General features: G+C 38.5%; 1 protein-coding gene across 6 annotated transcripts in view; it reads left to right on the top strand.

The window, feature by feature from the left end:
- Nucleotides 1-27,458, top strand: part of enox2 (ecto-NOX disulfide-thiol exchanger 2) — a 188,332-nt gene that overhangs the window by 7,280 nt on the left and 153,594 nt on the right. The window contains exons 1-4 of one of the 6 annotated variants that reach the window (XM_042418469.1): nt 548-566; nt 8,693-8,749; nt 16,343-16,503; nt 16,682-16,777. The gene's annotated coding sequence lies outside the window, so the exon portion shown is untranslated. Of the gene's footprint in view, nt 1-528; nt 567-8,692; nt 8,750-16,342; nt 16,504-16,681; nt 16,778-27,458 lie in introns of those variants that run through there. The other 5 variants (XM_042418468.1, XM_042418467.1, XM_042418466.1 and 2 more) reach the window with 5 other exon arrangements.

The following is a 27,458-nucleotide window of genomic DNA, read 5'->3' as shown; positions in this document are numbered from 1 at the left end:
ATGATGTCACAGTCCTAAACTGCTTGTAAAGTAGAACATCAACACTCATCAGCACCCACTGCTCTCAACATCATGTGAACAACTTTACTTCCTCAGCAGCGTTTTGACTATGGCAAATGCTTCATTAGGAAGTAGGATGTCACATATTGTAAAGCCATTATAATTTTGTTACCCTGTTCAATGCTGTATACGCACATGTCTGTCTGTCCTGGGAGAAGGATCCCTCCTCTTTTGCTCTTCCTGAGGTTTCTTGAGGGGTTTTTTATGGAGTTTTGCCTTATTTGAATCAAAGCTCTAAGGACAGGGGATGTTGTATTGCTGTACAGACTGTAAAGCTCCCTGAGGCAAATTTATGATTTGATATATTGGGCTATACAAATAAAATTCACTTAACTTGACTTGACATGTCCAAGTGTTTACTTTGGTCAATTACATGCAGTTACAAGCAATTTAGGCCTGTGACATCATCGGCCTAATTGATGCAACTCAGTAATCAGCTGGCACACCTGGTATTGATTAGCTGCCGTTTGCTGACACATCTGCCTGTTCCTGATGGTGGTTTTAAGGTAAAACTGAATGCTGAATGTGTCTCTGTTCTTGTTAAACTCTTGTATGTTTTGATCCCCTGACATCTGTAAATGTTATTTAAATACTGCCTTAAGATGATTACACCCAGCAGTCCCATCATACATTTACACCCCATGATGTGAATGTAAACACTTGTTAGGCTATTATGGCCTGACCCTCTGCCAATTAATATTAGCGTAGTTTTTCTTGCTTCAGAGTTTGTTTGTTATGAATGTAAATCTGCACCCTTACTGTTTTGTCACATCTTGTGTAAAAGGGCCCTCAGTAATATTTTGATTTCATCCGCTAAATCTATCTGACTAGACCTTCCTGCCTGAGGCCACTTACTAAACTTAGTGCTGTGGATGGCACCATGCTGAGAACATTTCCCATGTTCTGAACCGAGTTGTTTTTGCCCCACTTCTGGTGAGGAAAGGTGACATTTCTCATTATAAGATGTTTTATTGAGCCTCAAAGGAGTTTGGGAGCTGGATGACATGAGGCTGAGCGAATCAATAAACTTGTGTCTACAAAACAATAACAGGTCAATAGTGTAAATCAGTGCTTGGGAATTATTCTGATCTAGCAAAACTGTATGCATATTTTTTGTTTCAAAGATAAAATTATTAGCCTAATATTTTGTCATATTGATCATAGTTCCTCTATCAGGCTTCAATCTTCATTTCTTCACTGTACATAATGTAATCGTCTCCTCACACTGCAGCCTATCCTAAAAAAAAATGTAAAATTCTTATCCACTTATTTGTCATAACCACTAAACTATAGTTAAATCCCCTAATCATTATCTTGAAAACCTGACAACACACATTAAGATCATGTTGCATTTCCCTTTAACCATTATAATGTGGGCATTTAATTGTGTTAATTGCCTTTAATTATATATAATTGAGACCTTTACTGTTGAGTATCAGGCAACACTGAGTTCAACCTGATATTTTTAATTTAATTTCTTACATAACAGAGCTGCATAGTGCACACTTTGCCGCAAGGAGGCCTTGATTTAAATTAGTGGAGCACTTTAGACATGTTTGATTGCTGAAAATTACATTAAGAAAATTCAGCAGCACAGCTTTCTCTAAAAGGATTCTAATGTAGTGTCATAGGTCTTTGTGTTTTGTATAATATCCTTGGAAAGAGGAATGTTGGTTTGTAAAATATGTGGCAGGAATGTTTGTACAGATCAAATGCAGGTTTCAGACAACAGAACAGCTTAAAAGTGTGGTACAGGTGCTATTTGTTGCTAGTGTGCAAAAAAATTATTTTTTTTAACCTAATGTGGACTACATAGCACCAGGAGACTTAACCCTCATTTTGAAATGTCACTTCCTATTCTCAGACAGAAAACACTGTTAAAGGGCTGACAGAAGTATAATATTTCCCCCTTTGTTTGGTGTAATGAAAGGTGATGTCAGTCCATGAGAGTTTGGCTTTTTTAATTGAATATTTTTCTGTTATAACATCACTCCATGCTATTCTCTGTCACTTATTTTCCTACAGTATTTACATTATGTGCACTGCAGGGGTAGAAATGAGGGCAAAGTTAATATGCAGATGAAGACATTTAGTTGGCATAGTAACTTAATTATAGTCACCTCCCTCGTAGAGGTCATGTTACCTTCTGTTCCATGGCTGTTAAAAATAAATCTATTTCATAAGTTTAAACATCACCTACCTCCTCAGTACAAAAATAAACTAGCTTAAATGACAGTATGGGAGCAAATGGTGCAGCTTCCCAGGAGGCTTAAAAAATAGAGCTGTGGACTCACTCATATTCCAAGCACCACATGGGATATGCTGTACTGTAGGCCTACCTAAGTAACATAGAAGATGAATGAAAATTTCACAGTGACCTTGCAGTATACATCCAGGATAAATGTAAGTGCATTGCATTGGTTTTACTTTCATGGGAAAGCCCAGTGCTTGATAACAGGTTCCATTTAGTCCTAAACACTGACCTGCTATTCTCAGCGTACTTTTTCCAGAGGCAGACTGAATTGCTGTTGAAATTGGTCTAACCACCTCACTACAATATCCTTTATCACTCCCTGTGGTCAGTCATTTAGGCTATGTGGCTTTCAACTTTAGGGTAAATCTTCTAATCAGATCTCAGTGGACCCTGATCTTATGTGACGTCTTGGAAAGGTGTGAAGTAAATTAATTTCACACTCCAGTAATTCTGGAATCAGCTCTGACATTGACAAATAGGTGGTAGATGTACTTTCATGTTAATCCTACGCAGGGAAAAGTGCAGTGTTCATCATACCCAAACATGATCAGATATCAGAGATGCATGACTTTTAAAATTCATGAGCTGAAAAACAATGTGAGCTGTACTTTATACTTTGTTTTACAATGATTACCTGATCATCTGAGGATGACCTCAGAGCTTAAAGCCTTTTGGGCAGGGAAAGTACTTTCATGAATGCCATATTTTTCATACAGATGAAAGCCACACTTTTAATCAGGCAGCGCTGATGATGGGTTATAATTTTGGTGATTGAACTAAATCTTCAGTTGTGGTGATGAGCTATGAGGGCTTTGATTATGACAAAAAGTGGTCACAACATCAATGCACACTTTACCCTTGGCTATCATGTCCTGTATGAATGACATCTACATATTTTGAACTAATGGGAACTTGAATTAGATTTTGCAGGTTTTCAGTGGATTTTCAAACCCCTGTGTTTTAGGTTTCTTAGGATTCTATTAGTTGCTGTCTGTCTGTCTTTTCTGGTTTTATCTGAGCTTGCTTTTATTGATAGGATATATGGAGAGTAACATGCAAAATAAACCTATTTACCTCTGCACCAGACATATTCCACAACCGGAATTGTTTATGTGAGTGCTCTCAAACCTATCAAACAATAAAGCTTCAAATTACTGTACAACTGAAACACAATCTTAACCTGTAGACTTAGTAAAGATAGGCTCGGCACCATCACTATGACTTTTTAATGAAAGATAACAGCTGATTAGCTGCCAAGACATTTGAAATGACTCCAACTCTAAAGCCAGGATACAATTCTGAGAGAGCTCTGTGTCTGTAGCAGCCAGACATTTGGATTAATGTGCAAAAGGATTTGACTGGTTTTCCTCCCTCAGAGCAAATGCTGGAATCAGATGTATAAACTGAACCCATATAAGCGTTTTTTATCCTTTTGCCGAGACAAGTAACACTGTGAAAGTTTTGCTTGCCCTATGAATATTTTTATCTTCTTAGTGAATCAACATGGAAAAAGCCAACTTTCATATATATATATATATATATATATATATATATATATATATATATATATATATATATATGTATATATGTATGTATATATATATATATATATATATATATATATATATATATATATATATATATATATATATATATATATATATATGTATATATGTATGTATGTGTATATATATATATATATATATATATGTATATATATATATATGTATATATATATATATATATGTATATATATATATATATATATATATATATATGTATATATATATATGTATATATATATATATTAAATAGTATAATGATAATATAAATGATCTAAAACACAAAGTAATTATTTAAGTAAGTTAGTATGTTAAATGTTCAATTTTGGCATCTATATAACTTTAAAGCAAAAACTGTTCCCTATGTATAAGCTGTTAAATATAACAGATTTCTGTAAATGCATGGGGAATGTATAATCTTTCTTTCATTACAGTGATTAGACATAATGAGGGATTGCATTTATCTGCTTTGTCAGCTTTTGGCTGTCATTGCAGGCTGTGACTGTAGGCTATTTGTGGTAACTGCTGGTAGTCGTCTTTTCTTTAGCTTTGAAATAGTCTGTACAAACAGTATTAAGCAAGTTATCGTGTCGTCTTCATCAACTATCTTAGAGGGTGCAGGTTTGGCATACATTAATTGGTAAGGCATTGATCAGAAATACCTAATCAAGACCTTGTTTTAGTGATTATTATTCTGTGCTGCAGACTTATGTTTGTGTAATGTTTGTTGCACAATTGCTTGTTCAGTAAGACAAATATATTTGTAAGGTGGAACTTTTAAGTTGAGGCTTATCACCATAAGGTTTTTTTGGGCACTGACACTGTTAGCTGCCCCTTGTAACTCTGGCCATCTGACTTACAGTATTTTCTTTGTCGTGGCAGTCTGCTGCTTTTGTACTGTATGTATTTATTTGTATTTATTGATATTAAAAAAATGCTTTGTCCAGCATTTTATAGACACAGCAAATTTCATTATATCACTACCTTAAAAAATTATGTATAATTTACAGTATGTTTAGGTGAACCTCAGTCGCTAATTTTAACTGGCAAACTCAATAGTTTAATGTTACCGAAGTGTCCATGAAGTGGATTAAGAAAGTTGACTGATGGCGCTATTGGGGAGAACGCCACAGTAATATGGACAATAAGAAGGCATTAAAGGACTGCACAGAATCTTGTGCTGAGGATGGGACGTCCCTCTCGAGCAGTGCTTTAAAACTTTTTGCAGCAATGTGGGCTCTCATCTTAGGGCCTGAGTTTCAGTGCAGGATTACAGGTATTGCACATAGTTTCATCGATTCCTGCAAAATCTAGCACTTATAATGCGGGAAAATCCTGCACACATTTACAGCAGTGTCAAATAAAGTTCAGCCAACGTTTGCACCAGTGCGGAATGCAGGACAACTGGCAGGAAGCGTTGCATCAGATGGCAGGGCTCGAGACTAATGGCGTGCTGTCGTCCCAGGTACGGTAGAAAATGTGTTCAGTTATTTTATACTATCACTTAGCAAATGACAAACTGAACTGAGTGCTGACTACAATGGAGCGCGTCTTCTCATGCAGTTACTATAGTTACTATCACTGGCTGGCTACTCTGCACGAGACCTGAAATGTTCCTGCGGTACAGGTCCATCTGTCCCCTCAGTCACAAATGGCTTGCTGGCAGGATTTCAATATATCATTGTAGTCTTTTTTGTCATAATCTAAGTCTTAAACACTTATCAAACATAGCTTGAACATGGACAGTAGTGATGCAAGCCATTGCACGGATTGCAGTTATATTCATGCACACCGCGGTTATTCCGTGAATTGGGCAGGTCAGGTCATGAAAAATTACATTCTGATTAATAGCAGATGGGTCACGAGTGGTGAAATAATAAATCATTAATGAGGAAAGTATTAATTACATTCTCTAAAATGTGAACATAGCAGTGAACAGAGCAGAGCTGCAGCGCTGTGGTCTGCTGCCTCTGTTGTTCAGGAAACTGAAATTGAAGAGCAGACACCATTTTTGAGGATGTGAAACAATGGCTAACAGAGAAGAATTTAGATGGAGAAAAACTTGCAGCAGTTTGTTCTGATGGTACTGCTGTTATGACAGGGTGCCGCCAAGGAGTTGTTAAAAAAAACTCAGAGTGTATTCAACTCAGAATGGGTAGGGGTGCATTGCTCAGCTCATCGTCTTGCTCTTGCTGCTAGTGATGCAGCCAGATCTGTGCAACAGGTTAAAAAGTTTCAGCAGGATTTGAGGTCAATTTTTGTATTTTTCAGTAATTCTGCTGTTCAGAAGTAACAAACTGCATGAATTGCAGAAACAGTTGGATGAGCCCCAACTGAAGTTTACCCAGCCACATACAGTGAGGTGGCTGTCAATTTACAATGCTGTGTCAGTGATCAGTAGATCACTGAAAGCCCCGAGATATGTCCTGGAGCACATGGCTGCCTCCAACACTCAGGACTCTGACAAAGTCAAAGGTCTACTGACAGCCGTCAGACGGCTGAACTTTGTGGCCCTCTGTTACATGATGAAGGATGTACTTATGCATGTAGTTCTTCTCTCAAAACATTTTCAAAGAGAATATCTGGATTTCTCCACAGTCCAACCAATGGTTGAAGGTACCAGAGAGGTAACCTGAGAGGAATAATAGTCTGGCCCTTCAGAAGAGAAATTCTTTAGCTCTCTTTCTGGCAACAAGTTTAAAGGAGACAAGCTTTTTGACTTCAACACTCAAAAATCAGCCTTTGATGACATGAAGAGCAGGTTTGTAAGATCCTTGATAGGTGAAATTGACAGAAGATTCCCTGCTGACACAATGGATATTCTGTCATGGTTCACTGTTTTGGAACCAAAAAAAGTCATTGTGACAAAACACTCCTCTGAGAATTTCTTTCTCTGTGGTGCAGCTCCTACTGACATACTTCTCATGTAAGTGCAGAGGAAGCTTGGTCAGAGTTTGCAATGCTAAAGCAAGTCATGGTTTCTAGTGACTTGTATGCTTAATTTTCCTTTCAACAGTTTGCAGAGACTGTGTTGCATGAACATAGTGGTGTATTCACTGAAATTAAGAAACTCATTAAGATGATTATGCCATTATGATCATACCATTTACGAGTGTGTCATGTGAACATGGATTCAGCAGACAAAACAGGATTAAAACTAAATTCATAAATTCACTGATTAATACAAACCTAACCAATCTGATGCTCATTTCAGAGCTTAGCTCTCCCCAAAAGCAGTTTTATTTTAACAGAGCTGTTGTCAAGTAGAAAGATGAAGAGGAGGAGACAGAGGACAGGGAAAAAATAGAGCCTGGAGACAAGAGAGAAGAGGGAGCCACCAAAAGAAAGACTAAGGACACTGATGCAGCTCAAAGAGATGACCACTAAGAGAGGAGAAGGAGAAAGAAACAACAAATTACAGCTATGTATATATAGTTCAGAGAATCCCACGTGCCAAGTTATCAAAGACTGTGATGTCATGTGAATGTGGATTCAGCACACGAATCAGGATTAAAACTAAAGTCAGAAATTCACTGAGAAATACAAACCCAACCAATCTGATGCTCTTTTCAGACCTTGGCTGCTCAAGAGCAGTTTGATTTTTTCTTTTAGCAAAGTTGTTATCAAGTGGAAAGAGATGAAGCGAAGGAGACAGCGTATAGGGAAAGAATAGAGCATGGAGACGAGAGAGAAGAGGGAGCCACCAAAAGAAAGACTAACACTGATGCAGCTCAAAGAGATAACCACTTAAGAGAGAAGGAGAAAGAGACAACAAACTACAGCAATGTACTGTATGTAGCTCAGAGAATCCCTTAAACTGGAGATGGCGATGAAATGCAATCTGAGGTAAGAATAGGACAATGCGAGACCTGTAGTTAAGGTCACAAGTAGTATCCCCCCGCTTTGATTTTCTTTAATTTAAATTTCTCTTGCTCTTACCTAACCAGTATTCTGTCTGAGCCTTAAACTCGGTGTGAACTGCCACATGTGATGCTGGCCTTAGTTTACCTGGGAGATGACTGACAGCTGTTGGAATGAGAATAAGTAGTGACAGACAATTAAAGTACTGAATTCAGCCTGGCCTGACCTTCTGATCAATGCACTCCTGTTTAGAGCTGGCAGGCTAGAGACCAGCACTCTTTTTCCAGACTAATAAAGACGGCACCGAGAGCAGCTCCTGGGCTGGACTGCCAATACTTTTAACACCCCCATTGATTCTCATTACTGTTAATGGTTTCTTTGCTAGTGTGAGCCGGATGTTGAGGAGGGTGTGGGTGGGCAGAAGGGCAGTCAGAGAATTGAGGAGGGGCAGAGTCATCATATTATGACCGTGGTCAGTGGAATGGCTGAGGATAGTGTCAGTTTTCAGTGTGTTGTAATACTGTGTAGAAGGTAGCCTGTCCTATCGTGAGTACTTTCTGGTCAGAGACTCTGCTTTGAATTATAATCAAGAAAAATAGACTGGAAAAAAATAATGGACTTAGCCTTGAGTGTAACATTTTGACTATTGCCATCTTGTTTTTTTGGAGCCAGAAGTTAGCACATTTGGACAAGATAGTGTAGCTGACCTTGCTTTTCTTGGCAAGGCATGCCCTGCATAGCATTGAAGCAACAGGATTGGCCAGGCATCCATGCTCGCGCCGCTAGCCTGTTATTTCCTACCTACATGTTCAGTGGGTGTCTGGACTTGATTTATGGTAAATGTTAATTCTGAAAGACTAAGAGTTAACAGTTTGAATCAAGCATAAAGGCTATATTATGTGTGGCTTGGAAAATGGCAATTTGGGGCACTGAATTTTTCTTTCTTCCTTGTCAGATCACTTTTCCCGGGATTGCTGCCTCTGCTGCACCGAGGAGCCACACCGACAATCTGGTAGATAATGCTAGTGTTAGCTGCCAGCTTGTAATAGTGACAGCTATGCCTATACTCCTATTCTAATCTGGGGTTACATTATGTAACATATGTCGCCTTGGTAGCAACCTGTCAATCACAACGTAGCTATGCCCTGCTTTATCATCAAATTTATATTAAATGGGACCATAATTTACACAATGAACTTCATGCTGTATTGAAGAAGACTTGAATCTAGCAATAGAGACCATAAACTCATCAGGAAAGTGTTTGCTGAGATAGTAAATCAAGTGAGAAGTAGGGTTATTTTCTCATAGACTTCGACACAATCTGACTTCTTTTTGCAACTAGTGGAGATGCCCCCTGCTGGCCATTATAGAGCATGCAGGTATAAGTCACTTCTGCGCTGGCCTCATTTTTCAGACCCAGAGGTTCCTGCTTGATAATAATTTGTGTGGTATATGTTTTGCACAGAATATACAGACAATGCATTGAGTGAGGTAACAGAGGGAAGACGATACATAAGGAGTCATGGGAAGGTTTTTAGTGTGGGTTCAGGGAAAGGTCAAGGCTTATCAGGGAGTACTTGGGAGTATTTTAGACATTTTAGAGTAATATATTAAAGGACAAAGCAGTGAGTGGGATAATAATTCATAGCAAGATAATGCCTTATTAAAGCAGACACATAAGTATGTCTTTAAAAACTTAGATTTAAGGTAAGCACAGAGAAATTTACCCCCTTCAGGAGATGAATGTGAAAAAAGTCTTCTAGAGTCAGACTCTGCCCATACTGTACACCATTCTACACAATGAAGGTCAAACATCCAAGTGCTGTAAGAATAAGCAAAACAAATTTTTGAATGGACAGAGACTTTCTAATCAGTGAACTTTGCAATAATCTTCATCAGTTGAAAGCACAAAAGAACATCATACACATTTAGTTTCTTTCGGCAAATGAAACACCTCTTAATAGTGCTGAGAAATCAATTTAAAATTAAATGTTGACTCTCCAAACTTTAACTATAATTTTCTGTATATTGTTCAGTACAAAGATTAATACGAGGTCCATTGCAAGGTTGGAGACTGAATATGGAGCACAGGTATATTTAATAATAATTTTAATTACTCATTGCAGAGGTAAATGGGACAATTAATTGTGATGTTGATTTCAGGTGATATCGCCCAGCCGTACCTGGTAATTCCCTTGCTGAATTTCTCAAATTCAACTACAAGTCAAGAAGCATATCTCCTCATCAAAACAATACAGATTAACAATTCAATACAATACATTACAGCTTGTAATTGAATTGAATCTGATCAACCTCATCAATCTGAAGAATCACCCTTGATATTTATATGATTATGGAAAATACATATGAGGTCATGCCTCCACCCTTTGGAGACATAAACCTGTGATGGGACCAAGGAGGAAGATGAAAAATATGTTGCACTGTTTTTAATCACTTGAAAGGATTCCTTTCCTGCTGGGCCTGTAGCAATTTATGTTGCTGTTATTCTCTCACTCTACTACTGCAGTAAATAGTTCTACATATTTTAGTGGCCAATAGAGCTATGTGTTCTATGCATTATACGGCTCTAATTAGTGAGCAGCCCGGATATGTTTCTTTGGGGGATATATGATTATTCTTTTGCTTATCTTTGGACAATCTCTATATTCTACTGTGGTAGGCTGCGTTTGATTGTGGTGGATGACATGTGCTAAGCTTTGCAACAATAGTTGAGTACCTTATGTTATCTTTACAAGGCCAACTGCTCAACAGCTGTTTGTTGAACTACTAGATTTTGACATACCGACATTTGGGGATTAACTGCCAAGATGAGAACTATGATGGCCGAAAATACCCTAAAAGAGAAAAGTTTTAAAATGAAGATGCTTCCCTTCTCTTCTCCCTTCACTGAATGCACCAGTTGTGCCAAGATCAGCCAGAAAATCACAGAGCTTGAAAAAAAGACTGTCTCAACTCTACCAAATACAAGAGGATGAAAAACTTATTGACACTCTGCTTCCTGCTTCTCACATCTTGTCCCGGAACCAACTGACGATCTGATCCAGGGACATGAAGTGCGTTGCAGAGTAGCTTTCGAATATAAAGAGCTCCACGCTGAAGACTATGTGGACACTATGCCCTGATTTGGCCCGAACCCGCTTGAGACTGACACCACAATGGATCTGGATATGTGCTACTGGCTAAACCGGAGAGCAAGACCAAAGACTTGTTCTACTCCCACATTGTCAAACCCTGAGCTCTGGACAGACATTGTCTAGGGTAAAAGAAGAGTCGGAAACAAACACAGTTCCACTGATGTCTCACCAGAGATTTGTCTGGAGAACACTTATATTATCTTGGACAAGCTGCCTATTAGTGAGTCCAATGGTAATGCCACAGCTACCATTAGCACGCTAATTTAAAAGCTAACATCGAGACCCGTGCAGCCACAGCCTGTGACACAGTGTCTTTGTTTCAATTGGTAATTATGAATCTGAGTAAACAAAAATCACATGTAGAGCTCCTCAAGGGTCCATTCTCAGGCCCCTTCTATTTAACATCTACATGCTCCCCCTTACTCAGATTATCAACTATTAGAACATGTCTTAACATACTTATGCAGATGACACACAACTTCACATAACAGTGTCACCACATGACTTCATTCAGTGCTCACCTTGACTCCATAACACTAAAATCTACAAATCAAGCCAGAAATCTTGGTGTAGTTATGGACTTGGACCTAAATTTCAACAGCCGCATGAAGACAATTATAAATCTACTACCTTAAAAACATAGCAAGAATGAAGGGATTTCTGTTTAAACAAGGTACAGAAAAACTTGTTTATGCATTTATTTTCAGCAGGCTAGACTATTGTAATGGTGTTTTCACAGGTCTTAGTAAAAAAATCAATCAGACAGCTGCAGCTCATCCAGAATGCCACTACCAGAGCCCTCACTAACACCAAGAAAGTGGAGCACATTACACCGGTCCTTAAATCACTGCATTGGCTTCCTGTGTGTCAAAGGATAGATTTTAATCCTATTACTTGTCTATAAAGCACTAAATGGCCTCAGGTCTTAAATAAATCTCTGATTTACTTGTACGTTATGAAACATGCATACCCCTCAGGTCATCTGGGACAGGTTTATTCAGCATTCCCAGGATCAAAACCAAGCAAGGTGAAGCTGCTTTTAGTTTCTATGTTCCCCACCTTTGGAACAAGCTTCCTGAATACCTGAGGTCTGCTAAGACTGTCAGCTCATTTAAATCAGGGCTTGTAACATTATTGCTTACCGTGGCTTTCCAATAAGTTTAAATACGCAACTTCTTTTTAATCTTTAACTATTCATTTGCTTTTTTTGCTTTTTGTCTTTTTTAAATGCAATTTTGCATTTGCAAGCATGCATCTTGCCACAGGGAGCAGGTAAAGAAGGTGAAATACAGTGGAAACCTCTTATAGTGATCATGTTTATGGTGATCAGCCACCTATATGGATCAAAAAGCTTGGGACAGAATCATTCCTATACAAATGCTGTTTAAATAATTTGCTTAAAGTAATCAAGTAGTCTGCCTGTGTTCATTTTTGGTCTTTACATACATGAAAACACATGGAAAAAAATTTAAGACTGTGGTAATTTAATTAATTAATTTATTTTTTTACCTTTCTCCCATGGTACACGTATGATATGCAATTAGCAGCTGCAGCACCATTATCAGGCGTTGCTGCGCACCTCCGCAATTTTGTGTGGAGATGCAGGTTGTGGGTGCTTTTATTTGTAACCACTTTGAAACAATCAGAAAATAATGTTTTATTCCTCTCCTTCACCGGCTTTCTTGCTCGACCACTGCTTCTCTCTCTGCAGCAGTGAAACAACAAGTGTTTGAAACAGCTGTTCTGTATTTTGAAACAGTCAATAAAATTCAGTAAATAGTGAAGCTGCCCGCTTCATTACTTTATATTGATGTAATAAATATACAAATGTCAATTTTGGCATGTCAAAAATTAAGAAGAAGAAAAAAATCGGTTATAATATTCATCAGCTTATAGTGATCAATTTGATCTGGACAGACGTGATCACTATAAGCGATTTCCATTGTAGAAGCGAACAAGCCCAGGATGAAGGCTTAAAATGTGAAGCCAGTGGTTTATGTACTTGTACTCCTTTGAGGTCAGATTACAGCTCTGGAAAGTTAACCACAGCAGCAATAATTTTCTCCTAGACCCTTCTCACCAACTACGCCCACCACCAATGTTGGCACTGTAACGGCATGCTACATGACACACCCCCCTGACTCCTAACCCTAACTACCTCACTGCTCTTGCCTAAACCTAACCAAGTGGAACTGTCATGTAGTAAAGTGGGTGTGTCATGTAAATACTGTTAGTCCGCGGATAGACCTACTTGGTGGAATACATTGATGCGTCAGGCTATTTACATTCATCCCCAATTATGGCAGCTCCTGCTCCTGGGCATGCTGAAAATGATACTTTATCCCAAAAAACCCAAACCTGATTGTCAAAAGTGTGGGAATTCTTTAAACAGAGACCTAATAAAATGGTGCTCTGCTCACTTTGCAAAACTAAAATGGCCTACCACATCAGCACCGTACTATTACGGTGAATTTCATCTGATTGTTGGTTGGAAGCCAGTGCCTGGGAGTCATTGTTGCGTCCGTATCTGTTTTGTTTCAGACAAGAGCTCAATGAAGACTCCCTAGGGTAGATGCTAATGGCTAGCATGACAATGCTGCTTTCCAGTGTATTTACAAGTTGTAAGCAGTTTGTTTATGTGTATATAGATCTATATAAATAAATACGCCCCACATGGCCACTGGACTCTCTGATAGCATTCTCAACATGATTGTCAAGGATATGAGACCCCTTTCTATTGTGGAGGGTCAGGGCTTCTGTGTGATGGTCAACAGGTTTTACACAGGGTACACACTTCCCTCCATGGCCCACTTCACTAAGCTGATGGAGAGGAAATATGAGGAGACCTTTGAGAGAGTGACAGCTTCACTCAAGAGGTCAAAACAAAAATCATTTTCATGACAGATGTATGGACAAGTATTGCCACTGAGGCATACTTAGGCATCACCTGCCACTTTATTAATGAAGACTTGGAGGTCACTTCATATAGTCTGACCACAATGCCACTTGAAGAGCAACATACAGCTGAAAATATTGCTGCTTGGGTGGAAAAAGCAGCTGAGAAATTTGGTATATCCATGACTAAAGTAATAGTTGTTGTAAATGACAATGCTGCTAATGTTGTTGCTGCTCAAAGGATGTTGGAAGAGAGGCATGGCGTTACTTCTCTCAGGTGCACTGGCCATACATTACAGTTTGTTGTCAACCATGCTCTGAAGGATGCCTAGATCAGCAAGGTACTCAGAGCTGCGAGATGCCTTGTAGAACATTTCAAGAAGAGTAAGCTCGCCAGCACCAAGCTGAAAGCATAACAGCAACAAATGGGTACTTCTGAGCATAAACTAGTACAAGATGTATCAGTAAGATGGAACAATTCATTCCACATGATCAGCTGCCAGCTGGAACAGAGGTTTCCTATGACAGCAACCCTTTCAGACCCTGAAGTCACACAGCGAGGGAAACATTTCCCGGATCTGAAAAGTGATCAGTGGAGCCTACTTGAAGAACTGGAACAAGTCCTAAAGCCCTTTAAGTGTGCCATTGTCTTCCTGTGTGGAGAGGCTTATGTCACTATTTCTGCTCTACCTCCACTGGTGAAGGGCCTCCAAAAGTCCTCACAGAGCACATCATTTGAAACCATGCCTGTGAAGGCTTTCCAGGCTGCTGCAGCAGAGGAGATGACTTCATGATGAGAGCTGGAGACCACATTCAGAGATGATGCACAAAATGTATGCATTATTGCAGCTGCCCTTGATCTAATATTTTGCAAACTAAAGTTAGTGCCAGCAGAAGAAAGCCTAAAAGTACAAGTCAAAGTTCATAGTCTTGCACTGCAAGCAAAAAACAGGGAGAGAGAGGAAACACAACAACATCACAGTGTGGAACAGAATGACTCAGCAAGTGCCAAACCACCGGTTTCAGAGAGGAGGTCAGTGTCTCTGCTGGACACTTTGCTTGGCTCAGATTCAGATGAACACCGCAACAGTGAGGAAGACAATGGACATGTTCAAGATGATGATACTAACAGTGAAATGGTGAGGAAAGAGGTACTCATACTTTGGAGAACCGCCTATCCCAAAGGATGAGAACCCACTCAAATGGTGGAAGGAAATGAAGCAAGGTTACCACCATGGCCATCCTGGCAAAGTCATACTTGTCTGTCCCTGCAACATCAACCCCATCTGAATGCCTCTTCTTAGCTGCAGGGAACATTGTGACTAAGAAAAGAGCAAGCCTGACTGCAGAGCATATAGACATGCTTGCATTCCTCCAATGTAATGCCAATTGAACTCTTGCTGTCCCTTTAGTATTGAGAAAAGTTCAATATTGAGATCAGTGCTGATTCAGATTTTTTTGTTAGATTATCAACTTCGTGAACTGTTACTTGAACTGATTAACCTTTATTTCTGCAGGGAGGGGCCATTGAGAGCATGCTCTCTTTTCCAAGGCTGCTCTGAGTACAGAACATACAGGAAAATAAAAACATAGTTTATGGTGTACAAATTTGAAGTAACAAACAACAAGATTTACAACAAGCATACAAACAGAGACAGCATTCAAAGACATTCAATCAGAGATGTCAACATCATTCATAGAAAGCACGCACATTCACACTGTACCAAATCTGCCAACAGATGTTTGAAATGAGTATAAGGGATCAGCTCTTCCATTTCGGCACACTCTTGCCAGTTGTTCCACTTGTGTAGAGTGAGCCAGTTTTCCAATGTCAGTATTAGCATGATGTTCTTCAAGAATCAAATAGTCATGGGATCTAGTGTATTGAGAAAATGATCTGTAATTGAGATGACAAGAGATATATGTAGGAAGTTCGCCCAGTAGTGCTTTGTAAATAAATAGAATACAGTGCCCTTCTCACAGCCGATGATTGCCACCCAACTTTCTGATATAATATACAATGATATGTTCTAAAGCTATCATCAGTTATGAATCTAAGAGCTAAATGATATACTTAATCAAGAGATTTAAGATTAACATATTAATTACTAATACATGCCTGAAAATCTTTTTTTTGCAATATATATGTTGGGCTGAATTTATATTGGACTCATGGACATGCTTTTAAGTGATTGATGCCCTTAAAACTTTTTTGCATTACTTATTTTGAGCTCAATTTATGTTGGACTGATGGACATTTGTACTACTGATAGATGCCTTTTAATTCTTGGCACTTATTTTTTTATGTTGGGGAATTTTTATTTGTAAAATAAGTATTTTTATGAGAAAATGTTTTAATAAAAGGTTGAAAAATTAATGGTAGAAGTTATGGTTATTATTTATTGGTAATTTAACCAAAGAATTAATCAACTAATCAGAAAATAATTGACAGATTCATCAAAAAAATAATTGTTTGTTGCAGCCTTAACAAGGTCCATGCGACAAGTTATTCTACCTGATATTTTTGCTTGCATGTATTTGATTTTCCAACATAGTGTTTTGCTGGATAACCTAACATTGTGCTGTGGATAAAGGAGAGCCAGAACCAACAGTTTTAGCAGATTCCTCTGCGACAGAATCCCCCGCTGAGCAAAGCAGTGGTCTCATTGAAATGAGTGAGGAAGCCTACCCTTTTTCCAGCAGTGCTATTGTCTGTGTGAAAGTTGCCATAGGCTGCGCTTTCGCATCCAAAAGTGAAATGTGCTATATCAAAATTAATTGTATGTTGTCTGCTGTAGTTCCATAGCTTTAAAGCTGACTGAGAACTGGTTGAGAACTGGTATATTCAGATTTTTAGCTGCGTGGGTTTCATTCTCTCCTGTTGTGTTTTGCAGGCTCCAAGATGAAGCCAAACAGCTGCAATGTCTTGTTTGCCAGAGTGAAGTAGCCAGATGCTTAGGAGAAGCTGCTTTATGACTGGAACATCACAGGTATGATCACCACTACTTGCATATGTAACATTTTTCATTTGATGTCTTAGGTTTTGTCAGTATGTCTCTCAGATTCAGTCAGTAGAAATGATCCCACTTCTTTTAATTTTATTGAGTGTCATTCTGCTGTGAGAGTTTTTGTCACTTGCTTTTTGGATATTTTTCAAATGTGGCATTTAGAGGTTTGCCCTTGTACCTGTAAATTGACGTGAGGCAGGAGTGCCTACACAAACTGCTGTCATGTACTTATGGTTGAATGTCCTTGTGTTTTGTAAAAGATCTAAAGTGGATCAGCATATGTCGAAATGTCCTTTGCTAGAGAGTAGTACAAGGGGGTGAATCAGTGTTTAAAGTATTTTGCTTGCAGGATATGTACTGTTCTTTGTTGTCTCAGAGGCTCAGGTGCTGTTTGCCTCTCGGGCTATTAGTACTGGAATCTGCCTTCAGATTCAGCAGCAGATAACAGCAGTGCTATCTCCTCTAATTGCCTGTTGCCTAAGAACTACGAACTACTGGAGATGTGGGCTGCATGTCAAATAGACATGAACTAGATTTTGTGCCTGCATTTGGGCACATACACAAATTAAAGCCCTGCTCATTTGAATATACTGCAGTGTATTTTTCTGTCCTTGGCATTATTATCTAACCTCTGTTTCAATTTAAGGATTGAATGCATATTGCTATAAGATCTATACTGTATTTGGCTATTAAAACTTGTACTGTAACTTATTCTGAACTACTTGTCAATCGAACCAAATAGACTTTTTTGAGAAATAGAAAAACACCTCTTTTTTTTTAATGATTTCCTGATCTACCAACCAAACCAGTGTTTTGAAGTGGAATGAAACATTTTGGCAGCGTTGCACAGTTAATGACCGTGCATCGAATGCCAATTCTCAACTCCTGTTTTGGTCCAAAACACACAATCAAGCTCATTTGCAGAGGAGCTAGAGTCAACAACGCTTGTTGCTACCTGTTTCAAGCAGGCCTTGTTAATATGAGTTGTTACACTCATTCATAATTGTGCCAAGTGGGAACTTGACAGTATTAAGCACTAAAATGAGGAGGGACAATTGTGCTTAGGTATTTTGTAAATTGTGTCTTGGTGGTTTATAGTATGTAGTAAATGCACAATGTGTCTTCTATAACCGCAAAAAAATAATACCTGAAAACCTTATTTTGTTTCAGCATTTTTATCCTCTGCACTGACCTAGAGTGAAAAAGGAGCCACACACTAGTAAAAGCTGCAGTTCCTTCTCTTAGTCTGTGGGTCAGTCATGCCTTCTGCATCCAGAAAGACAAAAGGTTTCTGTGGCTTTTCAGCCAAGGCACACAGTGCAGTTTTCCCAGTAGAGCTCTGACTGCCTTTAGCACAACTGCAGAATGATTTATGTTGTCATAAGAAAATAAATTTGGATCATGAACTCCGATATTAGCTGGTTTGCTGATTAAATCCTCATTCTAATTTTACACTAGATTTCCATGTGATACTCAGTAGGCAGTAAAATGTCCTAGTTTAATGCCCAGTGTGGAAGCAAATGGGTCAAAGCTCCCATTTTTCAACTGGGCACACAGGAATGTTTGTCGCTGCAGTTTTTTTGGAAAAACTTTGAAGGTGAAAGATTGGATTGGAACAGGGACTTCTTTCAGTTAAGAGCTTTGTGTTACAACAGGAAGCCTTTAGCCACTGCAAGATATTTTTGAGTAACTGGTCATCCTGTCTCTAAAAACACCCACCAGAGCCAGCTGCAAGATATGATAAAAGCTTTTTTCTGTCTACCTCGTCTAAATCATATTCAAAATATTGATGCTGGTGTCTTTTTGCTGAGAGCAGCTTGCTTGGATCTACACAGCAACTTGACCACACACACACACTCACACACTCACACACACACACACACACACACACACACACACACACACACAGCACAGCACAGACCATCAGAGATACTTGCCAGAGGAATGTTCATCAATCTCTTACCGGTTATTACTGAGAGCAGCTATTTGACATTAAGAGCATCCCAGATACTACTGTCTGTCTGAAATGGAGAGGATATCACCTGTTATTCAGTTACAAGTGAAGATATTTTACAGACCAGGGCAAATTTCTATCAATTTCTAAATTTCTGTCAATTATTAACATACAGATGGAGCCATTTTCTGTCAAGTGCTATGTAACCTCTATAAATAGATGTCTGCACATGAATTCAGAATCTGTAGGCAACGTAACAAGATTTTGGTAGCGGAAGCGTTCTGATTCCGTTGGTAGTCTGTTTGTAGTTTGAGTTGTATTGACCAATCACGTTTAAGTGGGTTTTGGTTCAATGCAAGTTAATAGTCCGTGTGGAGAGCAAAAGAGGTGGAATGCACTGGCTGAAATGCAGTCTTGGAACCCATCGGCGATCGTATGATCGTATGATTTAGCTTTTTATTAGCTTTTTTAAAAATGTATCTGCATTCATATGCATATAGCTGTTTATACAGATTAGCTGAAATGTCATCTGGACCGTCTCAAGTTGCTAATTGGACAGGAAACAATGACCAGCGCATGGAAGAGGAAGTCTTAGCCTGGATATGTTATTCGTTATCCGGATATTCACTTGCTACACCCACAGAGGCTAAATTGTTGTCAGACAGATGGCCGGTGGGTTCTGAGAATGTCTACTGCTATTTTCCCTTTGCTGACTGTTTTACTAGGTCTACACTTTAATATGGAACAAGAGCGAAGGTGAAAGCATGCGTTAACGTGTGTAAGGGGAGTAATAGTTGAGGTTCATTGCTCTCTCTGCTCTAAAAGCTGATATCTCTTTCAATAAATCTGTAACAAAATAACACTTCCTTTTTAATCAAAGGGACCAATAACTCCCTTTTGACCTTTTTTTTGTATCCGTGTTGACTTCCCTGGGCTTCTGTCAGCAAAGTACAGGCAAAACCATTTGATATAACGGCTGCTCTTTACTTAGGGGACTCAAACATGTGTCTCGATAACCTTGATAAAATATCCTCAAATAAACTGAAAAAGAAAGTTATTTTCCAGCCATTTTTTCTTTTTCAAATTAACTTTCCATTAACACACATTAAATTCATTCTAATTTAGTTTACGTCATCATGGGTCAATGCATTTTATTTTGTAAAGGTGTTCTTTAATTTAATCATCTGCCTTCTTTTAATGGTGAGATTCATGTTGCTTCATCACTGACCTGCTTTTATAAAGTACAGTGACACAGTAACTTTACTCATAGTAAATATTAATTAAAAGAGCCTTAGCTTTTTTTCACATTAACTGAGTGAACATTTCTTTAAAGTACTTTTCATGAGAAAAATATTTTAGTGGTATAATGACTACATTTTTTACAAACAGTCTTCAGTCAGTCATATACAACTCAAGCATGGAGAGAATATCCAGCAATGCTTAACAACATTTAAAAAGTACCGCTTAATCAAACCTGCATTATGTGACAGGCAAAACAATACTGTGAGTAGATATTTAGAGAGATTTTCATGACTGATTGGATGGAACATTTTAGAGGCATTCAAGTAATGTGTGAACTGCTTCAGTACCACCTCTGTAACTGGCACCGATGTCTTTCAGAGCAGAGATGCACTGAAAAAAAGGGAAAGTATTTTTTAAGATTTTGGCTCATATTGTTAACCTCTTGTCCAAACCAACATGCCATTCACAGCAGCAGACTAATATTAGCATTCACCTTTGTTCCATGTGTCAGTCTGTCTCGCTCTGTATTTCTCACTCTGTCTCTTGTGATACTAACACACATACAGTACACACACACACACACACACACACGCACACACATACAGTCAGTAAATTAGCTCCACTTAGCTCCACCTGTTTTCCAGGCTCAGTACTAAGCTCTCTTTCACCTCTCTGCCTACAGAGAGCAGAACAGATGTGATTGCCAGAGAACTCAGCACCCTTTCACATCAACCAATACATCCTAATTTTTATGACAGTCATTCAATAACAACATGCAAGCCCAGATAATGGAACTCAGCATTGAACCAGCTTTCAGTAAATTTGGACCTAGTTGCTGAAATCAGTGTTGTCATTATTTAAACTTTAAACATCTTGATGATTGAGCTTTTACTCCTATTTTTATCATCATAAGTCCCTGCTGCCAACCCAGTGTTTATTTTGTTTGGATATATTGTGACAGTGGAATATCACCAGAAAGTAGGCATAGTCATACAGCCTAAAAAGCAGTACAGTCACCACTTGTTTCAGTGAAAACATCGAGAACATTTCTAACGTCTTTTTCTCTTGCATTTTCCAAGGTAACAGTTTTTGTGATGGTGGTAGTTAATTACAATATCTTCAACTCATCGCTGCCTCCAGCCTTTTGTATTTTCAAAAGGAAGACTGATGATTGTATATCTAGTAGGCTGAAAGAGCTGTTTAAGCACCTACACACACCCTAACTCTCGCTTTGACACTGGCACATACTGTATGAATGCACATACAGTATATTTATAATTTCAGTTATCTCAGATCTTTTGGCAATCAGCATCACCCTCCCAAAGTTACTGTATGTTCTAAGATATTTTTGGTATCATCAAGAGTGAGTTTGTGGAGCAGCTCCCTTGACAGTGACTGAGGAAGAAATGATAGTACAGGCAACCTACAGTCAGCACAACTTCTGACGTGGCTTTCACAAAGTGGCTCAGTAAGAAATTTCCCACTGTAGATAAACATCCGTCACTTTGTGATGAACAATTTAAGGAATAGTTTGACAGTTTGGAAAACAATTCTTGCAGAGAGTCTTGTCTTATCTGTCCAAAAGTTAGCACCTCCTAAAGCTCACCAACTTGCAAATAATGTGTTGTTTGTTTAATGGGTATGAAAAGTGACTGAGAAATAGCCTGCCATGAGCCTCTATCAAACCACAACTTGTTGTTTTCACACTTCAGTTTCAGATTAAACAAACAAAGATATAACGTGGCCTTGCTAGCTGCTTCCCCTTGTTTTATTACCCAAGAGTGGTATTGATCTTGTCATTTATCATCTGTAAGTTTATTTATTCTTCTGAATCTTAATCTGAGATGATTTGATAGATTTAAAGTGTTTGTTTTCACCCCCAAAACACCGTTTCCTAATGTTGTTTGTCATTTGTCTGCAAATTAAAAATGTAGCTATGCATTGGCAGCAGAGCAGTTACAAAAACTGCCTTGATAGTATCAAACTCCTGAGACACCAGATGTTTCTTTCACACAAATTGAGACCAATAAGATTCCAAGGTTTTGTGTGGCATGCAGATTGAGAATCTCAAGAGTGCGCACATTTAATTGTATCATGCAAATGTATTTGCAAGACTGTCCCATTTAAGTTTTTTTTTTTTTTTCCAGCCAGTCACGTACTGTAGCATAGCAGCACAAGATGTTCAGTTTTCCTCATTTGTTTACTTCCTTTCAATCTGCTGATAGTACTTTTTCTCTCTAATCACAAAATCACAGTCTAAACTCTAATTTGCGTGAGAGTAAAAAGCATGTTCTTTTTAAGTATGATTGCAAAGTTCATCACATTAGATATTTGTACAACTCAGAGTTGAGAAACAGCAAAATAAACTGTCACTGGGTTTGTATGAACTGCGATAATGAGTCTGATAAGTAATTTCTGAGTGATTCAGATTCTTTACTTTTATTCTATCTGTTAAACACAGTGGTGACATGTTCATTACTGTGTGAAACGGTCTCTGAAATGAAATATTGGTGCCACCAAATTACGCGCTTGTGCCACTAATGGGAAAATGTCAGCAGTGGCAGGAGCAGAAAATAGAGCTCTTTGGGGGTTCTGAGTTTAAGCAACTCGTTTCCTGGTTTAATTGCAGTGTGGTTTACTGCAAAACAGTAAGATTACTAATTTTAGAATTTGGCAGTGTTTACAGAGCAGATAGAACATGGAGCATATTTCAGTTCATGCCCATTGTTTCTCATAAGCCAAGAAACTAAATGTGCTGCTGTTTATCCTTTGCACTTCTCAGTTGATCTTGTGAAGTTTCATCTCTAGTTTTTTCTTTTTTTATGTCTGACCCCAGCTTTGACAGCATGAGATATCAAGCTCTGACACAAGCTTAATCAAAGGCTTTATTGCAGTCCTGTGCAGAATATACTGTAGTGTATATAGACCACAGTTTTATTGTCAGTAGGGAAGAATATTTGTTTTTCATGCTGTCACCGTGAAATGTTGTGCTCAAGAGATATATTAATAAGATGCTTTCACATAAATAATCCAGGTCATGTTTGAAGATTAATTTTGTTGTGTTACTCTTATATATTGAGAGGTTTTTCTTGTGACTGAAGGAGTATATTGTAGGCAGAGGAGGACATTGTCATTAGTGCACTCCTCTGGGAAAGCCTTACAGGGAAAAGGAAGCCAGAAGGTCATCACAGTGACTTTTTTTTCTTCATCATAGGAACGTCACACAGAGCTGCCTCCCCCTGGGTCTCTGACTCTGTGGTACTGGGCAGTCCTGGTGTAAATTATTGTCCGGGGTATAAATAGGCCGACAGTCTGGCAGGGCCAGGTGGTCTAATCTGCCTTTTTGGTGTCCTGCTCCCTGCCTGGCAAGGTGGTGTGGTGGTTGTTTGTCCCCACATTCACATTGGCCTCAGTACCCACAGATGGGCAAGTCTACCATACCTGTAGTATAGTTCCCAGCGTTTGGTATAACACTGATTTTACCAAACCTGTGTATTGACAAATAGGGGGCTTCTGAGATACTTAAAAAAAATCTGTTACACATAACAACACCTAATCTTTCATTCAGTGATAATAATCAAATTAATTAGAATATGACTCAAAATAAGCATCATTTGTATTCACTTAATCCTTGATAGTTTGTTGATATGAAGTGAAAACTAAACATTTGAGCCGAAAAAATTAAACAGTTTTGACAATCAATTTATCTTTTAAACCTGCAGTGCAGAACTTTTGTGTCCCCCTTTAGGCAGTGAGAGTAATTACAAAAACGCTGTCGACACATGCTTAATGAAGTATGCTGACCGGCTGGTCTCATACAGCCAGGGGCTCCTCACAGCTCGGAAAACGTCAGAGCAAATTTCCAAATAGGCATTATTTGGATAAACTGACCGCATATTGGGAATCTAAATGGTTACTTTCTTGACTCAAAAATATTGCAACTTAATAAAGTGACATATTACCAGTCCTACAGCGAAAATTACAACAGCTTAATCTCCACCATCGCTGCCAGTTGGTGTTAAATGCATTCTGGGATACTTAGCTTCAGCAGCCTTCTGCTCTACCGGTGCACCAGCGCAGGAATGTCATACCAGAAACCAGATTTAAAAACTCTGTATACTGTGAAATACAGAGAGATTTATCTGTTAGTGATAGGCTTAATCAGCATTGTGTGAACTTGTTTGGCAAGGGCTTGAATGTAATGGACGTTCATTTATATGTCAAGTCATGCTTTTAAGCAACCTTTTAGTCTTCTGTAAATGTAATATCTTTCTATCAGTTTTGGACTGTCAGATTAATTTCTTCCCACATTTAGTGTTTTTCTTTTGCTGTTTTAAATGATTTTTTAAGGAGAGACAACACTTTTAGTGCATTCAATTATGAGTTCTTGTCCAATTTTCCAATCTCTTGCCACCTGGAAGCAGTATGGCTGCTGAATATTCAGCTTAACAAGGTTTTTCCCCTGGTTACAGTTTTGGAGCAACAACAACTACCATCATTACTGTTTGGTTGCTACAACCTGTCTGCCTCAACTGTTTGGATTTTGGTTATGGATTTTTTTTCTTCATGGTGTACAGTAATCATTACATACAGTTTTTTCAAACTTGACTACCTCTGCTGTTTTTATGGATCTTTTTTTGTTAAAATGTGTCTCTAGCACAGCAATGTCTTCTCTTACATGTTTTCAACATGCTGTGGTGCTTAGCATTTAAATAAATGTTGATTGAGCTACTGGGCTAAATAATATGTCTTATTATGTTTGCTTTTAATCACATAGTTATTGAAATGAAAATATAAAAATACAATAACTGTAACAGTTATTCTCCATTGTAACTGTTATTTGGTAGCCATCCAAATCTGACTTTCCCCCCTCATTCTGTCTTGTCCCTATGTTGTCTGTCTCCATCTCACCCATCATCACTTTCCCCCATCTTCAGTCGTCTCCCATCAGAGGTGCCAACATGTCACTAGCAGCGTTAAAGTCTAATGGCTATGGGAACATTTTCTCTGACACCTGCAGCAAACATGAAGCCTGCTGGGCTGCTGGGAGAACAGAGGGAGGTTTATCTGGGATGGCAGGCCTTGCCTCCATCACCATGCCAATAGAGACAGCAGCTCAGAGCTCTGCGCTTCATAGCCAGATAAGGCCTCGAGACAAAGAAGCACTGCAGCCAGACCCCACTCACTACAATGGAGGGGAGAAAACAAGATATATGACTAATAACCCTTGACAGTTTGCTCCAGTTAAATACTTTACTTTTATACCATGGTCTGGGTGAATACTTGATTCTGGTTGGCTGCAGGGTATCCATTATTTTCTGATAATGGACAACTACTAATTAGTTCCAGTGAAACTGTCTGTTCACTATTCTAAATTAATGTGCTGACTAAAATGAGTAACCATAGCAACAGGGACGCAGTCAAAGCAATAACAAGCTAACAATAAGTGACTTCAACATTTCTTTTAACCTGTTTGGAGAATATGATAACTTTTATGACTGGGATACAGCTGAAGAAAGAGAAATTGAAAAGAAAAAGGAGAAACGGCACAAGGAGTTAACACCGGGAGAATGAAATCAAATAGAAGATGAAGATGAGATCAACACAAAAAAACAAAAAAAAACCCAAAATGGGCTATTAATACCTTCAGTACCTTATCCTCTGAACAACACAGGATGGTGGTTGTAACATACAAGCTACAAGAAGTACACTACTCCTCTGAACTTACTGTTACTTTTCATCACATAAGCGATCAACTTGCATCCTATTCGCTGTTCATCTCGCTACTTCAGGCTGCAGCCAACAGTACACGTGGCCCATCATTTGTCATTGTGTTGTTAAACATATTATGCAATGTTATTGACTTTGAATGTAAGCATAATGTTAGCTTTCTGGCTCATAGCTGAGCCAAAGAGTTCTATTAACTGAACGGACTGAAAATATCTCCCGTTGCCAAGTCGTATCTAAGATTCTTTCTATTTACTGGAGTAAATAGAGCCTTATGGGATGGTAATGATTTTTTCAGGTATTAGTCAAACCCTCAGGTGTAACCTGGGAAACTGAGTTATGGCTTGTGAAAAAGTTTAGATTTTGATTGTAAAATGCATGAAAATATAAATTAATGGTCTTATTTTTTTCTTTCGCAAGTGACCGTGGTATAAGAGGGATAATGCTCTTTGATGTGTCCATAATCAGGAGTTAATGGTTAATTCCTGATAATGGACACCTTGTCGGGCATTATCCCTTACTTAGCCTCTGATTTAATGGTCTGTGTTGGTATCATGCAGTATAAGTTACAGGAATTAAAACTGTAGGTATTCAAAAAAAATTAAAAGTTGTTGAATGTTACGGGACAGAGTGAACTCAACAGCCACACATTTCTCTGTTCTCTATTTCATTGTCAGGTTAGGCTAACCCATTGTTGCTAACTTTGGAGCTAAGCCCCTTCACTTTTCATGGTCTTGACAAGCTGCAGCATTTATTAACTGACACACTGTAGTCTGTACTGTACATTTACTGCCAGACTAACAACTTAATGCTAACCTTTTTCTGCTCCGCTCGCATTCACCGTTATTTTTCTGCAGCTTGCGCTCACTCGCCTATGCTCTGCCCTATTCCTTAAAAGGAATCATGCTACCTGCAGTTTCCCAGGCAACGACACAGACATTAACTCATGTTTCGAGACAGCGCTGCTCAGAGGCTCCCAAACGCTATTGATTTGCGAATGAATGGATAATTGGCGTTATTTTTGACATTTAAAAAATATTTTTTGGCCTGGCAGGGGTTGTCGTTGGCCTGGCGGCCTGCCAGGCCTATACTATTATAGGGGAAACACTGGCTATTGATGTGGTACTTTTCTCCTTATGAAAATGAGAATTCGTTCAGACGAGAGCATATTGACCAACTAATCCACCAGCCTACAGCCCTAGTGATTAAGCATTTGTAGAATGCGACAGAGCTCATGTTGCTCTGTCAGTGAAGGTCAAAAAAGCATTAAATAACAATTAAGTGTTAATAATTACATAAAATAGCAAAATGTTTTTATACTAATCAAGCTGTTAATGTGATGTAATTGTGAATATAACCACACCTTAACAGCATGATTAGCATTTTTTTTAAAAAACTACATTTTGCCATTTTATGTAAGTATGTAAATGGTTTAATCACACTGGTGTTTTACTCTGACAGTTGATTAATGGTCATATTACTGTATGTATGTACCATGGCTACAGATCATGCTTCTTAATGTAATTCATAGTTTTTCATATTAAATATTCATTTTTGCATACAGTGTTTTACAACAATAGTGGGTCAAGCATCTGACAGAAGAACTTAATGTGTAACTAGTTTCTGAGGCTGAGTTTATATATCTCTGTGTTAAGAGCTTACACTTTAGCTACAGAGCCTATGGATGTAGCCACCATAGCTATGCTGTACATGGGCCTCCTCAAAAATGTAACTACACGG

The sequence above is a fragment of the Thunnus maccoyii genome, chromosome 8, assembly GCF_910596095.1.
Source record: "Thunnus maccoyii chromosome 8, fThuMac1.1, whole genome shotgun sequence".
In the NCBI taxonomy this organism is placed as follows: domain Eukaryota; kingdom Metazoa; phylum Chordata; class Actinopteri; order Scombriformes; family Scombridae; genus Thunnus; species Thunnus maccoyii.
Note: the sequence above shows the minus strand (reverse complement) of the source record. Positions and strands in the feature narration are given on the sequence as shown.